General features: G+C 37.4%; 1 protein-coding gene across 20 annotated transcripts in view; it reads left to right on the forward strand.

Moving 5' to 3' along the window:
• The window catches only part of TENM2 (teneurin transmembrane protein 2), a 613,377-nt gene that overhangs the window by 329,815 nt on the left and 266,131 nt on the right, over positions 1-17,431 (forward strand). The gene's annotated exons all lie outside the window — the stretch shown is intronic.

Here is a 17,431-nt window from a genome sequence, read left to right on the forward strand (position 1 = left end):
GGTAGTCACAGGAATAATTTTAAACCGAAATGGTACCTGCACCTGTATTTTTACCAAGGCAATTGCATATGTTGTGTTCCATTGGTAGAGGTTTGCATGGGACACAAGTTTTGTCAGAGATTCTTCAATCAGTGAAAGATTTAGTGATGACTGTTCATCTTTAGTCTTGATTTGAATATTTTTGATCTAAGAGTATGAGATTCAGACAGCCCCACTTGATGTGCCCCTGGAGTTTTGGGTTTTTTTCTTAGGGGCTGTGCAAATCAGGGAGTTGTGTTGGGTTTTTTGGGTTTGTAGGGGATCCTGCATTGCTAGGCAGGGGTTTCTGGAGTACCACTGTTCCCCACACACACTCACACTTGTGCTTCCCTGAGTGTAAAACTACTTTGGGAGGAAGAGGATATTTGGGAAAAAAACTTGCAATGCACTTTTTTAGAAAAATTAAAAGTTGCAAGGCTGTAGTAATATAAATCAAAAGACATCTCAAGGAATTTTAGTACAAAGATAATGATTTGGTGACATCTTCCTCCTGATATTTCTTGAATTCAAAAATTATTTTCATTCACTGGATATGCTTATGCTAACTACAGTGTCAGCTGTTTTTGATAAAGCCTTTTGTCCTTGGCAAACTTTACCTTGTGTTTGATTGTCTAAAGAGATGAAAGATGGATTTTGTTATTTTATTATTTTCTTCCACTGCACCTCTGACCTAGTACATACATGAAAGATGCCTTTCTGTTTGGGCTCTTTTTTAAGCACTTAAGTAAATGCTTTTGGAAGATGAGGGCCCTAATGAGGAATAATACTCTGCTTGCTTAATACTCAAATGAGACCTAAACTGAGGTCTTCTCATCACCCTCATTTTCTGCTGTACTTCTTCCCATAATTGCTTAATTTTTGGTAAAAACCAGTGAATAGCATTATTCTTTGAATCCCAAACAGTGTCTAGGCAAATACTGGAACAGTTTCTTAAATCAGATTCTGGAAAGGTTGAGCATCTGTGACCTTTTCCTAGTTAATGCAGCCCGTGAGTGTGTTTTCAAGCAGCAGATAAGGACTGTTTGTTGTGTTTCCATGCTTCTTAGAAGAGTGGGAGCCAGAGCTTTTGGTAGAGTTATTACATTTCCATAGTGCTGATGTACAGTGCCAAAAACTGCCCAAGGTGTGGTGTTTGTATGGTTGGTAGTAAAGATGAAATTAATAAAGAACAGAAACGATTCTGTACATATTTCTGCATTTCTGAAGTATTCATGATTATTGGTGTAGCAGGAGGATTTTGGCACAGGTGAAATGAGTGGGTTATGCTATTTAGGCTGTACTAAATCTCAAAGAATAATGCTTGAATGCATTTTCCAGGATCACAGAAAGGTTTTGCCTAACAAATTGCATCCAACTGAAAAATGTCTTTCCTCATTTGAAGCTTTGATGCTTTTGTAGAAGCAAAATACTGTTTCTCTTTGGTTTGCTTCTTTTTCCTTGCATCCTAATTCTCCTCCCAATTCAAACAAATTTGATTGATATATTGCTTTAAATTTTTGGTACTGTGTTTGTTCAGAGCTCTAGAAATTAAGAAGAATGTGAAAATGTATTAATAACTATATCACAACTCAAAAATACTTGATAGCCTTAATGCTTGGTACTGGCTTGATTTAACATGCATTTCAGAAAATAATTGAGCTGAGACAAGCCACAGAAAAACAGTACCTTTTATGACTTTTATGAGTCATACTTCTTTGACATGCTAAATCTGATCTGAGTAGTGGAATAGTTTGTTGAATGCTCTGAATGTGGTGAGAAAGGTGCAGTGAATTTGCTGACCCAGATGTGCTGCCTGGTGATATCAGCCAGATCTTTGATGTTAATAATTCCAGGGACTTGACCAAAAGCAAGCTTTATCTCTGCTCCTTTTAAACAGTGCCATAGGATTTTCTACATCAATCTGGATGCTGCCAAAACCAGACAGATGGCACTAACCTTGGTTTAAAGCCTCAGCTGCCTGAGAATGCATCCAAATAGTGTTGCAAAGCTTTCAGTGTGCATGTTGTGTCAACAGAAGAGGACTCTTTGTATCACCATAAGAAGAGCCCTCAGACTTTGCATTTCAAAGGTATCCTGTTCTCATGTGTGCTCATATAGAGCCCATGCAGTGCTCTAATAAAATGATGAGTTTCTTGATCTGCTCTGCCTTTGCTTTGCCAAGGTCAAAGATGCCACAAAAAAGGAGATGAAGTGCTGAACATGGGTGTTAGAATGGTCAGTGGTTCAGAAATACAGGCAGAAGGATTGTTGTCAGATCCGCAGTCTGGCTCTGAAAGCAAAGAAAATGAAATTGTCTTACAGGAAAAACATCTCCCCTCACTACTATTTGGAGTAGTCCTAAGTCTCACCACTTCCGAGTACTCCTTTTCTGGGAGAAGAATTTTTAGTAGATTTAAAAAACTACAATAAACAACTCACCTCAGCTACCCCTCCCTCCCCCCACCAACAAAATCACTAATCGATGTCAAAATAAGAATTTAGAATTACAAACAAAATGCAAAAAATAAAATAACCAGACCAGCTCTGGTTTACTTTTAGAGCTGTAAACTAATGTAGCAAAATTCCAACGATTTATAAAAATAATAATTTTTTTAAGCATTCCAGAAGTATGTTGTTGAGTATATGTGTGTGTGTATACATACATACATATACATGCATATATACATATACATATATATATAAAGAAATGTAAAAGTGTGCTGCTTGGGGTATCAGCTCTTAGTATAATGTGTGCAAGCCAACCTGAACTGGAGTGCAGTAGAAGACTTGCCAGGGAGAGAGAAAGAAATGAATCAATCAAACATATTGCAGTGCACTAAAAGGGGATTTTTAGGTTCAAATTCTAGTGGGTGTCCTTTCAAAACAACACAAGCAAGACCTGGGTTTATGATGGGATTCCAGCAGTGATTTCTTTAAACAGCCAAATCTGAGTTGTGCAATTACTCTTCATGCAACTGTTTTGTTAAGAAACTTCAGCCAGAGAATGCAAACCACACAGCCAAAAATGTATGATAAAATAATATAGGGGAAAATTTGGAAATCCTGAGGGAGAAGTAAAACTCTCTTGCATAGTGGGTCCTAGAAGAAAACAAGTTGACAGTTCTACCAGGTACTTCTTCTAGGAGCAATGTTACAGAATTTGTCTGAGCAGCACCTGTATTGGAAAGAAAGGATTTGAAATTTGCTAAAGAAACAAAAGAGGTTGTGTGATGAAGGGCTGAGCTGCTGGCAAAACACTCGATGGCCTAAGATTTACACAAATCAATCTCCTGTGTAATGCACCATGTCCCAAAAACTGGAAGCTACAAACAGAAGACATTTTATTTTAAGGAGTTCTGTGACAGTCTATAAAAACCAGCTTTTCCACTTTTTGCATGAAGTTTCTACCTTAAAGATACTGTTGAAATAGGTGACAATTTTTAACACAAGCAGTGACAAAATAAACACCATCTGCTAGTGTTGGCTTATTCCATAGTCTTCTCATGCTGGGTGATTTTATTTCACCTTTTTTCAGAAATAGTTAATGACACATCTGCTGTGTGTGGTGGAGGTGCATTTTTGGTGATTAAATGTGGACATAGGATCTGAGAAAACAGTAACAAGACTTTTTCAGAAAACTGAAGAAAATATTAGTGCCACGAGGAGCTAACAAACTAACTGTGTTGATAGCTTTTATTTTTTTATTTTGACCTGGTTTACTGTTGGAGCAAAATTTTAAGTTATATTTGTTCTTTCAAAATACATATTTTCCTGGAAAATTTCTCATTTGGCTTTTATTTTACCAAAGCAAAAACCTGGCCACTATGACATTCATAGTCCTCCAAGCAAGTCTGCTTTTGTAGCACATCTGTGAGTCTGGGATGTGGGGTCAGAGCAGGTTTGGGTGTCCCGGGGGATCAGGGTCAGGTTTGTTTACATAGGAGAATATCTTTAAGGGAGCATAATGTACAGTGGGACCTGGAGAACAAAATACTGAGGTTTAGCTCAAGGTCCAGTTGAATTCTGGACAATACAAAATTGTAAATTCATGCAGAGTTGTTTGCTTGTATAGAGTATGTCTGTATCCTGTAGAGCTCCATGAATCCAACTTCCTCCCAAGAGCCATGGTAGAGCAAAGTGTCATTGTCTGAGTCCCTGTTTGGGCAGACAAAGTTGTAATTCCTGATGTTTTGTGTCAGGCTTTGCTTTCTTCTCTTTGGCAGAGCTCAGTGGTCCTGTGGGTTTGAAAATCCCTTTCGAGTGTCCCTGAAGAGCAATCTCTTCCCATCACCCCAGGATGTCCCAGTTTTCCCTTCTCAGTCAGCAAGGAGAATTCTTTGTGATGGGAATTCCGATTTAGCATTTTGCTGCAGAGGCATTAGCATAATGATCTGCAAAATTCCGAGCAATTAGGCTGTTAAACCTGTGTTTACCCTGCCAAATCGTATGTCCCGATGCTGTTATCAGTGTGAGTAGATTTTAATAAATCCAAATAACTAAATGTCTGCATCTCCATGTGGATGGGTGGATATTTAATTTTAATATTTAATTTTAAGATTGAGATAAAAATTAAGGCCATGGGAACCATAAGAGAAAAAAATAAAATTTGGTTATGTTGTTGTCTTAGGTGAAAAACCAGGATGGACGGCAAGAAACATGAATTCTGACTCTGTCTAAAAGTTTCAAGTGAAAGCAAATCCATTGTCTTTCCTTCCTGGGTGACTAAGGTCTGTTTAATGGTATGAAATCCTTGTCCACATTTTATGGTTTCATAAAACCACAAAAACTAAGTTATGTAAGTAAATCTGTATGCAGTCCAAGAGGAAAAGTACACCTGGAAAAAAGCTCCAACATACTATAAATATTTTTAAAAGTAATTTCTTGGGGGTTTGTTTGTTTTTTGTTTTGTTAAGCCTTGCTTTAGCTCCTAATGAACACTTGCTAAGGAAATATTGATAGAAATATTCTTAAGGGCAAGCATCTGTACCTGTAGGTATTGTTATACTTTTGTTCAAACTTCATTCAGTTTATTATTTTAATAATGAATATGTAGAAGTGCTGTGAAGTAATATGTCATTAATGGTAATTGTTCTGATAAAAGAAAAAAAGAGCAATTTGACTCTTGATTTTTGTCTTTACAGACTGCATAGTAATTAAAAATTGGAATGAGAATTCATGCAAGTTGCTCAAGTACATTCAGTAGTGAATATTTGAAGTCATCCCATGCTCCCTAGCAGTGATGAACAAACTTACATCCGTTAAATACTTATATTGCAAACCTTTTGGCTTGACCTCATCTGTGTAAACATTTCATTTATGAATTATCAAACCTCTTTGAAAGACAGCCTTATGTACGTGTATTATCATTTATGTTAATCAGAAACATTTTTCAAGCTGCTGTTCGTGAAGTAAGGATGAAAAATCCCTTGCTTATTCATACCCATATGTATCTTGTGAAACTTGAATAAGAAGGGAGACAACAAGGACTGATTTAAAATATAAATTATATACATATTTTTTACAGTCATGCCATATTTCCATAGTTTATGTTTACTTCAATCCAGTGTTAAAGGTAAAAGTGTAGCAAGTGAGAACAGAGTTTTTTTGATCAATATCCATTCCTTGCTCTTATAAAAACTCTTTTGTTTAGATTAGGAACTGCAAGTGAAGGTGCTTTATTCCAAACTGGGGTTGCATCTGTGGCAAAACTTTTATAGACTCTAACAGCTTACATGATATATTACAGGATATTTTAAATATGGAGAAGCAATGAGGAAATTATGACTGCACATGATTTTGGACTATGTTACTTGCAAACCCTTCTGCTTATTAAAGAATTTTACTTTGACAATGCAAAATTGCACTCACAAATTGCCAGTGGAAGGCCAAGCATTTTGATAGAAATGTAGTGGATGGTCTGATGATATTTGAAGATTGGAATCTGTTTGGGATAATAAGCAGAGGTGAAAAGCTGACTCACATAGGCCACGTCTTAATATCCATTTCCTTAGTGGAATAAGTGGGCTCAGTATTTGCAACCACATTCAAAGAATTCCTCCTGTTGTTAAGACTTACAGACACAGCTGATAAAAAATTTTCATACTTCTTCAAAATGTATGTTCTTAAACATCATTTTTAGGAGTTAGTATTTGATCCTTTATAATTGTTTAGATTTTGAGTGATGGTTTAGCAGCATGAATGTGCTTCAGAGAGAGTTTGCTGTAGTGCTTATGCTCAGAATCCACCCATGCTTGATTTTACTTGCTTCTTTTTTTATTTAGAATGAAAGCTTTCTCAATTAAAATCTGGCACAGGGAAATACTGTGCTTCAACTCCCACATGGCCTGAACTACCTGGTCCCAATTAATGAAATATTGAATGTGGTGTTAATTCCAGGAGGGCCCTGATAGGACTTACTGAAAATTACTCATATAATCCTCTTCTAAAGTAAAGCATGATTTTGATATGATTAAATAGCACATGGAAGTGGGAAATTGAGTGTGTTTTGGAAAAGTAAATGATCTGCAATGAGGAAAAAATAATCAAGTGCCTTGTTTCTCATTATAAACCAGAAATTTTCATCTCTTACCTATCCAGCCTGCAAAATCTTCAGCATTCGAGCAGTGTAGAATATTCATTTTTTAGGGCAACAATTTACTATTGCCCTCCCTTCTCTTTCCATCGAAGGACAGTTGGTAATTCTTAGGATTAGTTGGAGATGTTTCATTTGAGTCTGGATTCTGAATTTGCCTTTGTGTATCCTGTGATGAGATCACCTTTTAGGTAAATATCTACTGGTTCTTCTTTCAGTAGTAAAAACAGCTTGTGCACCCTCCCTGACAGCTTCTTACACGCACAGGCTGAGCAGCCACGTGCTGAGGCTAAGCAAGAGCCTGCTTTAGTCTCTATTATTGACATTTTCAGAGTAATAAAAGGCATCTCTTTTAGTCACCGTCACTCCTCATTCTCACAGAAAGCCTTATCAAAATAACAGCACTGCACCTGCAGTCAGACTTCTTGTCTTGTACTCATGGCAGTAAGGATTGAATCCCTTTTGGATCTGACTCAGAGCTGGCTTCACTCTAGATTGGTTTCTGAACATTGTCTGATATGAATTTTGTAAAGAACACACGAGCTTCATGTCTTACAGGCTGATATCAGCATTTTTGCAGCTTAAAGTTAGGGTTTGTATCAACAGTCTCTTGAATACAGGAGGAAATTGAGATTAAACCAGGAGATCAAGGCCATAAGTGCCCTGGTTGTGCAGACTGCTACATGCAATGAAGGCTCTAAGATGCAAATTCTGCAGAGGTAGAATTGAGATAAACATGTTTTGGGTAGATTTAGGAACAAGACAGATAAGAATAGATTTAGATAAGGAAGACAGATAGGACTGATGTGTTTTGTATAAATTTCTTAGTCACTTGTGTGATGTGCATTATTGGCATTCCATTTCAGGTGACAGAGATGGCCTGGTCTGGGGTGTCAGGAAGCAATGTCATGTCAGGCATGTGTACTTCCCAGAGTGGTTAAAACAGTGCTGCTGCTTAGGGAATGAAGCAGTAATAATGTCAAAAGCACTGCAGATGTTAACAGACAGAAAAAAATGTAAATTATATTTGCCTTCCTTTACTGTGCTGTTTTGGAGCTGTCCTTCCAAATCCACAGTGATAGAAGAAATCAAATTGTCTCGAAGTTAAATGTGAAGTAAGGGGGAAAGATAGAAATATCTCTTAGGTGTGGGTACACAGATACACACTTATGGAGATCTGTGTAAACAATATTTGAAATTACTAAAAATCTAACCACCTGAGCTGCCTCACATGAATCAAGAAATGTTATATAAAAACAGCTGCTGCTGTTACACAATCTTTCTAGCTGTTTTCCTCATCAAACTAATACAGAAAAGTGGTTTTGTATGCTGAATTTGTGCATGTAGTTGAATTCCTTGTTCAGCTTTTAATTAATTTAAATGAAGTTCTAAATTTGGTTCCCTGTCTAGGTTTATGCTTATGACCATTGTTTTGCATGACAATCAAATTAGCATTTAGAAATCCATTTTCCTTCATTGTTCTCAATATAGAAATACCTGCTTTAATTCTTCTTTAGTTCTTGCTTCTTTCTTACCTGAACCTGGTGTTCAGCTGTGCTGTGTGAGCCTGTGCTGAGAGAAACCCTCCTTGCTTTACGTTCTTAGAACAGAGAAACACGGGCACAACTCTTGAACAGAGGAACACTTACTTTAGCTGGAGAGCAATGTGTGACAACTTCAGTTTTGTTTTTCAGATATATATGCAAGAGTTCTATTCTTGTGTTGTTTCTGATAGAAAAATGGATCGAATGTCACTTTCTGAATTCCCAGAAAGATTTAAACTTTTGAATCTGGTCTCTGTCAGCTTTTCTCTATACTCCATAGTAACTGCATGTCTCCTTTTCCTCTGTATCTTGTATGTGGCAATTATTACTGTCAGAGACATAAGGTAATTAAGCTGAATTTCATATTGAGGGATATGGGCTAAAAATAAATAAACAATCTGATTTCATAATTTCCATCTTGATAAGCTCCAGCTATCAGAAGTCAAGGTTATTTTTTTTCTATTTCACCTTTAATTTTTTGGCTCCCCAGGGTCATCTCTTAGCTGGGTGCTGTGTGGCAGAGTTCAGCTGCTGCTGCTGTGCAGGCAGTGTCTCCCAGGCTCAGGTTTGTGAGTGTCAGCAAACCCTGGCTGTGGTTCAGTGAGTGGGTAATTCTCAGTCATTAATTTGTTGAAGCAGTGTTTGAACCTATCTGCTTAAACGTAAATCACTTCTCAGGCGTGAGGCACCAGAAGGTGCAATTAAAGAGGCAGTAAAATTAGATTGGGTTTAAACTGTTGCTTTTTCATAACTGAAGAATACAAACACAAAATTTTTTCTTCCATTATGGGAAAAGATTACCTGTCCAGAAATGCACTGCAGTGTATTATGCTGAGTGTGCTTCCTAAAGAGAGCAAGGTAGTTGAGAACAATAGTTTTTTTAATCGTTTTTTCTGATGTGTACTTTCAGTTCTTTGAATATTATGAAAATGTAGAATTCAAATAAGTTAGGCTCTTTAACAGGTACTTTGTTTAAGGTTGGATAGGAATCAAGTCAGTGGCGCTTCTTTGCCAGCTGCAAACCAGCATCAATGTGTGCTGCAAGCACTCTGACATGAAAAAAAAATTCCATTAAAGAAGAGCCAAGCTGTGGTTTTAGTGAATTTGCATTGTTAAGTATGAGATGTGCATGTCCTTTATGAATTGTTTATGCCCACCTCACGAAATCTGCTGCCTTTGCAGTGCTTTTCATTGCTCATTGTGCTTCACCTGGTCAAAGGCTGGTGTAGGATGAGGAGATGTTGAGTGTTCCCAAAAGCCCATGGAAGGCAAAGGGCCCTGAATCTGCTCTGGAGGACAAGTCCTGCTCTGCTGAGTGACCATGACCAGCCACAGTGTGTAGGTAATCTGTGATAAATACACCAAGATATAAACGGAGTGCTAAATGCAGTCCAGCAGCTGCTCAATGTAATTCCTCTTTCAATAAACTGAAGAATTTGTTGAAAAAGGGTGCAGCATACACTTTGTATTGGATTCCAAGCAGCCACTTAAGGCACTCAACAATTAATACTCTAGAGCTGAAAATTAAACAAAAGTTAACAGAAAAGAAAGAAACCAGTTTATATACTGATTGAAAGAGTACTGAGGTGTTAGGATTTTTTGTGGGGTTTTTGTTTTGTTTTTTGGTTTTTTTTTTGTTTGTTTTTTTTTTTTGAGCTTTTTTTTTGTGTGTGTTTTGGGTTTTTTTCCCTGGGAATATAATATATATGGTTCTTTTAGTTTAGTGCACAAACAAAGCACATAAATTGTTCTCTTGGCTGCTTTGAAGGACAGCGTTGGCCCTTCCTGGATAGTGCTGCCTAAAGTCGGTTTATTTACACTGTTGTGGTGCTCCAGAAGCCCTGGAGGCACAGGATATTTGATCCTTGTGAGTCTTAACTACCTGCCAGATCTTAAATTAATCCAAGATACTTTATTCCTGCAGCTGGGTTGGGTTTTTTTTTTTTTTTGGCAGAATTTTTTGTGGGTTTTGAGGTTTTCTTATTTATTTTCTATGTTGCACTGAAGTGTTCATACACTCAGTTGTGTTGTTGACTGTGTAATACACTTTGAGCTTTCAAATATCCTCAGTGGATTTTTTTTCTAGAATTTTGCTATTTACAGTACTCTCATGAAGTTGCTTGATTTGGCTGTTGACAGTTTAATATGTTTTGTAAAACTGTAACTTTAATTATCATTCTTCCCAATTTTTCTGTACTTAAACATCTGTAACCATGGAGTTCCATAGCACAGTGAGGTTGTTCAGTCTTACTTTTGATTTTCATCTTCATGTATTATAAATTTTACCTGGCAAGTAGTAATAGGAGGGAGTACTTCAGGCACAGTGCACCTGCTGATTTGTGTTGGTGTAAGCAGCACATGTTTCAGTCATGTGACAAATTACTATTGCTTCATTTCTTTCTAAATGGAAAAAAAAAATGACCTCAAAGAAATGTCAGTATTACAATTTAAAGTTCCTTGTAAATGTAATAGTTCATTTTGAAAAAATGCAAGATTTGCACTTAGATACCAATAGAAAATTGAAGACTGAATATTAGTTCATGTGCAAGAATTGCTAAAAACATAATAAATGGAGAAGGCAAATCCTTATTTCTAACTCACACTTTTCAAGGATTTTTCATTATGTGAAAATGGCAACTATTGCTTTTATATATGCTCATATTAATATATGCTTACACTTCCCTTCCTTCCCCTCCATGTCAGACACAGATAAGGAGAGTCAGGATTGCTAGCAGGTTTCTTGTTAGGGATAAGTGGTGACACTTCCTTTATGTTCATTAAAGGCTTTATTCTGATGGAGATAAATAGATAAATGACATGCTAGGGGTTACCAGGAAGATGTGATTTCATCACTCAGTACACAAGCTTTGAAACAGTGTTCCTGATTTGTAAGTAAGTTATGATCACACCAGCTCTGACAAAGAGAAACATTTATTCCAATGCCTGAAGCTCTGATGCTGGAGTCACTTGAACATTGTGCCTTGCTGCCAGCTGTTTTGGATGGATTTTGGTAAATAACAAATTTCTAAGTTCTAGAAATAATTTCCATTATTCACATAAAAACACATTGCAAAATTTGTCTGAACATAGAAACATAATATACATAGAGTAGAAGACTGATTGTTGCATGTGGACCCCTTGCGCTTGTGCCAACAAAATTTACACCCCTTATGTCATCAGGAGCAAAGGTGGGGGCTCTCAGCTCATCTCTTCCTCTTTCTGCTCCTATTTGAGGCACCAAAAATAGATATCTGAGGTTGCAAAATGTGGTATTCAAGAATGAAATGAGTGAGGAGTAAACCTTATGTAACTTCAAGATTGGCTTTTGGGGTCAGAGCGTTGTACTGGATGACCTCAAGAGGTCCCTTTCAAACTTAATTGTTCTACAAATCTGTATTAATAATCTCCCTGTGACATGGAAAGGAGATCATTAATTTGTGTGAGACCTGTAATTTGTTTCCTGAAATCCTAATAATCTTGACCTAAGTATAGGCACTTCTATTACTGAGATTTTTGATACCATTTTTGGAACATCTCATCTATTCTGAATGCAGATCATTGCTTGGTCCATTGTAACTGCTGTGGGTTATTCCAGCAGCGTGAGTAGCAAAGGACAGACCCACCATTCTGAAATATTAGAGTAATTTAGAGTATTTCCCAGCACTGTCTTTATAATACCATCAAAAAATCTCATCTGATCACTAAGTGCTGTGCTGCACATGAGACAGAAGTACTGCAACTTCTGTATTAATCAAACATTAAACTGTATGAAGATGCCAAATGATAAACTGCTGGTTTTTCCTAGATGCATAGGCATTAAAGCAGCACTGTTGCTATTTATAATAAAAGGTTCACTGCCTCAGAACGTGATGTCGGTTCCATACATAAACAGGACGAAAAATACTAAAAACACTATGTAAGTAAGTAATTAAGAAGCTGTAAATGTTCCTGCCCCTCCCACGTTGAACTGGGGAGAATCAGCTGATCTTTGTGTGCGTGGCACATCTTCAGTACACGTGCAAGGTGCGAGGGAAGGTCAGCAGTGATAATTGCTGTACAAACTGGCAGCCTGCCAGCACCAGATCAAAATTTTAGCCTCGGAATGTTTTACGTGAATTTGCAATGGAGAGTTCAGTGCTGTGCCTCATTTCACAAGACACACACCGTTTCCTTCCTTCTCCTTACCTTCTGTGACAGAGTTGTTATTTACATAACTGATGTAAGAAGATTGTGGCAAAGATTGTTAGTTTCTTGCTGTTTCTCTTCCAATAACAAGTTGGTGAATTCTCCTGCTGGTGTCCCATCCAACATGGATGGCCATGTGTACTTTTGGGATGTGTTACTGAAAATATAAGTAGGTCTGTGAGAAATCAAGCCAAAATGTTTTGCCTATGTTATTTTCCCTTGCATTGGGAAGGTTTTCCTAGCTTTCAGGATTTGGTGTGGCTCTTCAGGACATATTTTATGGTTTCATTGTTATTCATAGCAATTTCTTTCCATTGAAATGGGTATCTATGGTTACTGGATGGCTACTGCAGCCCCATGCAGGGAGGCTGTGAGAGGGGTTAATTGTTGTATGATGTATGTTTTCAAACTGTAGTAAGAATTCTCCAGCTTCTAGTCTGAGCTCTTATTTCTTGGGAAAATAAAATGTGATCACATAAGTTCCATAAGCCTCCCTGAAACAAGGGAATTTGGTAAAAGGTCGTGTTTTAATAATGGTGTTAAGCCCTTTGTGAAGAAGCATCTATTCTCTTTCCATATTTCATTCCATTGACAAAAAGAAGTTTTTTTAGTAAACCTTGTCACAGTTGCAGGTTACCATGAGAAATTGAGAACATACTCAAAATAAATACAGTAGTGGTTAGACTACAGTGGGCCAGAGTGTTTGGGAGAACACAGGTTTGTCTGATGGGGAAAGGACTTAAGACAAAACTGAATTAACAGTGCCCATAAGACATTTCTGACTGCTTTTAAGCTTAAAACATAAAATTGAATTTAAATTGTTAGGCCCATGTTCACCATAATCTAAAGCAAAACAGCTGTTATGCATCCTGTATGCAAAGGGTTTGGAATCAATCCTGTGAGCTCCTGTGTTCTGTCTTGTATTCTGCCTACAGAGCCAGGAGATCAATTTAAAAAGAAAATCAGGCATATTATGTAAACCACTAGGGCTCCTCTGCATTCCTTTGTGATCAGAGCAGCAACAAACATCAGCATCCACACGGGGTGCCTGATAACACCAGATATTTCCCAGGATTAATCGTGTTCTGCCATGGGGAGTGCAAGGCTGCTGTTCTGTAGCTTCTGCTGCAAGGTGGCATGGCATGGAAACAGGGTGTATCAGAGACCTGACGATATCAGGGTCTTGTCTGGCTGCCAGAGCACCTTGTTGGAGCTGCAGGAGTCTACATTTAAATCAAGGAAGTCATTAAGCTATTACTACATAGAAGATCAGCAAGTAATTTTAGTGAATTTTGTATTTTTATAGCGTGCATGTACACTTATACAAAACAAATCTACTTGCTTTTATGTTGTTTTTATACATATTTCTGATTTTCCTGGAAAAAAACAATCCTGAGTAGTTAGCATACATAATTACATTATTGTTCATTGATTACTAGTTATAAAACAGCAAAAGTAAACAATGAGATTTCTCCTAATGACTATCTGTTGATTTACTGGTAATCAGAAAAGCAAATATTTAAAAGTTTAGTTGTTATATTATAGTTTTAATGCATCAATTGATGTGTAGTGTTTTGCTGCTGGCTGCCTGATCAGTGTCTTCACTTACATAGTTTTTTAAACACATGGACGATGATAAGAAATTGAGGAAAGGAGATACACATATGCTGAAGGGACATAAATAAACTTGAGTTCAAGGGAGGGATGACTATTCAGAAGCAGAACATACTGGATGTGGGACACTTTATCAAAGGTAGCAGTTACAGCAGTTACTGAACACAAAGCTGCCTGGGACAAATAATAGAAGAGTTTTTGTGGTGTTAGAAAAATCTTCCCATTAACTGAACACAATATGCAGGAGCAAACATATGGATTGGTCTCATTAAGAGCAAAGACATTTGTTTGAGATAAGCCTCAAAGGGAAGAAGAGAAGTGGCGTTTTGCTTTGGCAAAGACAAAAGAATAATGAGGTTAAATTAGAGCAACATCACATTATCACACTGGTGGAGTCTGAACAAAGACAGAGTACAATAGTCTCACTCAGTGTGGAAAAAAAGGAAAAAGGATTGAGTGTTACAGGCGCAATGAAGTTTTGGTTGGTTGGTTTGCACTGTTAGAAAGCTGTTTCCAGTTTGTTTGGTGCTGTCATTCTGGGCAGTTTGGGCACTCCTGGTTCCGCAGTCAAGGCTGACTCACAGACTGTCCAGAAGAACTCCTGAGCATTGAGTGAATTGTTTCTCTTGCTCCTCTCATGAATTTTCTTTTCCTTTTTCAAACATGTTGGTTATCAAAGCCTTTATGTAATCCTCGGTCCTGATTTTTGGAGCTGACTTCCTCGGCTTTTCTTGGTGAACTGCAGGTGTTTTCCCTTGCCCCGTTTTTTAGTTACAGTAACTTGGGGATGGACATTGGTAACCTGTGTGTGGAAATGTCTTGGCTTTTCTGAAATCCTGTTTCTGTGCCTGACTCAAGGCATGTCCCTGCAGGGTTCACAGGCTGTGTAGGGAATCTAAGTGCCTAGAGCAGTCTTTAAGTGGCATCTTTAACATGGAGCACAAAAACCCACCATTTACATGTTACCATCTGAATTTCCACTGTCGCTAACTCTGTGTGACTCAGTCATCCTAAGGTTAGTAAATAAAACAGGGAAAAGAAGTAATAAAATGGAAATATAAAAGAAGTTCCTGGCTGTGTCTCCTTCCTCTCAACAGGTCTGTGAGCACTGTTAGTCGCATGTAAGTGCACAGCAGGACAGGTTTGCTGTGTCTGATCTTAGAATTTCTCAGCCAGGTAGGCTTGTGTTTTCCACATTGATCCCTGAGTCAAGCAGACAGGTGCTCTTTATCATCCTCTGGTTAAAACAAATAAATTAGTCTCAGCTTTTCCTTCACTGTGTTTTTTAACTCCCTTGTCAACAAGTCTGGGTATCTTGTGTGCTGTGTTCCTTTCTCTCTCTGAACTCTCCAGTTCACTCCTTTCTCTCCTGCTCCCCCACAGTTGTATTCCCCTGCATCTTAAGGAGTTCATTTAAGAAGTAGCAGACTTACAGAGGAATTTTAATATGATCTTCCATTATGGAGATTTCAATCTGTTCCACAATCACGATTCAATCTGTTAACTAGATAAGAGTTTAAGAAATTTTTTAGGCTTTGAGAAGTTTTTAACAAAACGAAGCACTTTAATATGCAGTTAGCAATAAAGTATAATATTTACAGTAATGCAATTGCAAGGGAAGATATTGCTCAAAATGAGATAATAACTTAAAAGAATCAAAGATATACCTTAAAAATTAAAAACAGATAACTTATATTTAAGCCTTATAAGAAAGATATGCCTTTAATATTAAAACAAAAAGAGGATAATGGAGGAACAGAAATTAATATTTTTAGTTCCTGAGAATCCTGTGATGTGCAAAATATCTTTCCTGTAGCTGGGATACATGATGTCATATTATAATGCAAAGTGCTGCAATATCATGCTGCATGCAGCAGGACTAGACTGTGCAAAATGAGGCAAAAATGACACTTATGCACCAGTGAAGTGCTAGTGTGGCATCTACTACCTGGCCTGAGACTGTGACCATTAGGAATGATAAAACTGATTGTATTTATTTACAGAAAAAGGTAACATGTTTTTGGGGGTGTAGTAAGCACAGTAGGAAACTAATGAAGTCAAAATTTATCAGAAAAAGTCTTTAAAATAACTTCAGTTTTTGTCTTCCGCAGTTATAGGATACAGGTCACACATGATAGTGTTTGAATGTCCTAAGTATGTGTGAAGAAGTGAACATTTGATCATTTTGGGAGCTTCAGAATTAGCTGAATGCATGGTTACACTGTAGACAAACAGATTGACAAGGATAATCAGATAAATAAATTTTATTAACCTCCTCTCAGTGTAAGGCTATTCACAGTCCCAGAAGTGAAAGAGGACCTGGAATTGAAAATTTGTGAAAAATTAAAACTTGTGATAAACTTCTAAAACGGGCTAATACAGAAGGTATTTCTGAGGAAAGCAAGCAGGAATAAAAAATATGCACAATGAAGGCTATGTCCTGGTATCTGTAGCCAAGAACAATCACAAGCTGAGTCTAGCTGGTGAGTCAGAGTGGAAGTCTGGAGCATGGGCACTTCAGAACAGGGTACCAAACACTGGATCCTCAGAGCGGAAAAAAGGAATTCAGCTCTTGAAAACTTGTCTTCAGCGCGATTCTGTCTTGGTCTTGAACCTGAGGCCAGTCTGAAGTCACTCTGTCCTCTCTCATGTTTGCTTTTCTTTCAAGGGTGTTGAGCTGGGTTATCGTCTGTTAAGTGGAATTATAAACTTCATGTCCTTCATTGATTCATGGGAGATATTTTGAAATATTGTGATTTCAGTTCAAGCGAGAAATATTTTGATGACAGTGTTTGCCATCCTCCTTATAACTCTGTCAGTGTCTATTGTGGGCTAGAAGGAAAAATGAGTAGTTGTGGCTGGGTCAGATAGCAGGAATTTACAGAGAGCTCTCTGTTCTGTGTTGCATCCAACAAGGTCTGTCTTCCTTTGAAACAGGGATGACCTCTCTGGCTGGATACCAAGGAGGTTCAAAACCCTCTAATTTTCTTTGAAATCTACTTTTATCATGATCAGGGACAGGCAAAGTTAAAAAGTACAGGACTGACAGTTCAGGAAGGAAAAAATGTCTTTACTGGATCGTGCAGGTATGCTGTAGCAGAGTTGAAAATTCTTCTGGTTTTCTGGGCTTTGTCACTTTTATTGTGTGAAGCTGGTTTCCAAGGATTCTTTATTTATTCAATTGAATATCTAAAACAAATTATGTTAATTAATGAAACCACTGCAAAATCATAAAATGTCATTAGTGTCAGTGACTGTTACTGTCATTGACAATATCATAACTATTGGAAGAAAAATATATTTAACAAGGAGAAATTATTTCAATTTTGAATTCAAAAGCCAATATAAATCATATATGTAAATGTGAGTAGGTGTATGTATACACCTGGCATATTAGAATTATTTTACATTAAGCCAGGTACAGAGCAAGGGTCCCTCTGTGTGACTTAGATAAAATCCCTTTGCATGATTCACATTT

This window comes from Taeniopygia guttata, chromosome 13 (assembly GCF_048771995.1).
Source record: "Taeniopygia guttata chromosome 13, bTaeGut7.mat, whole genome shotgun sequence".
Lineage (NCBI taxonomy): Eukaryota > Metazoa > Chordata > Aves > Passeriformes > Estrildidae > Taeniopygia > Taeniopygia guttata.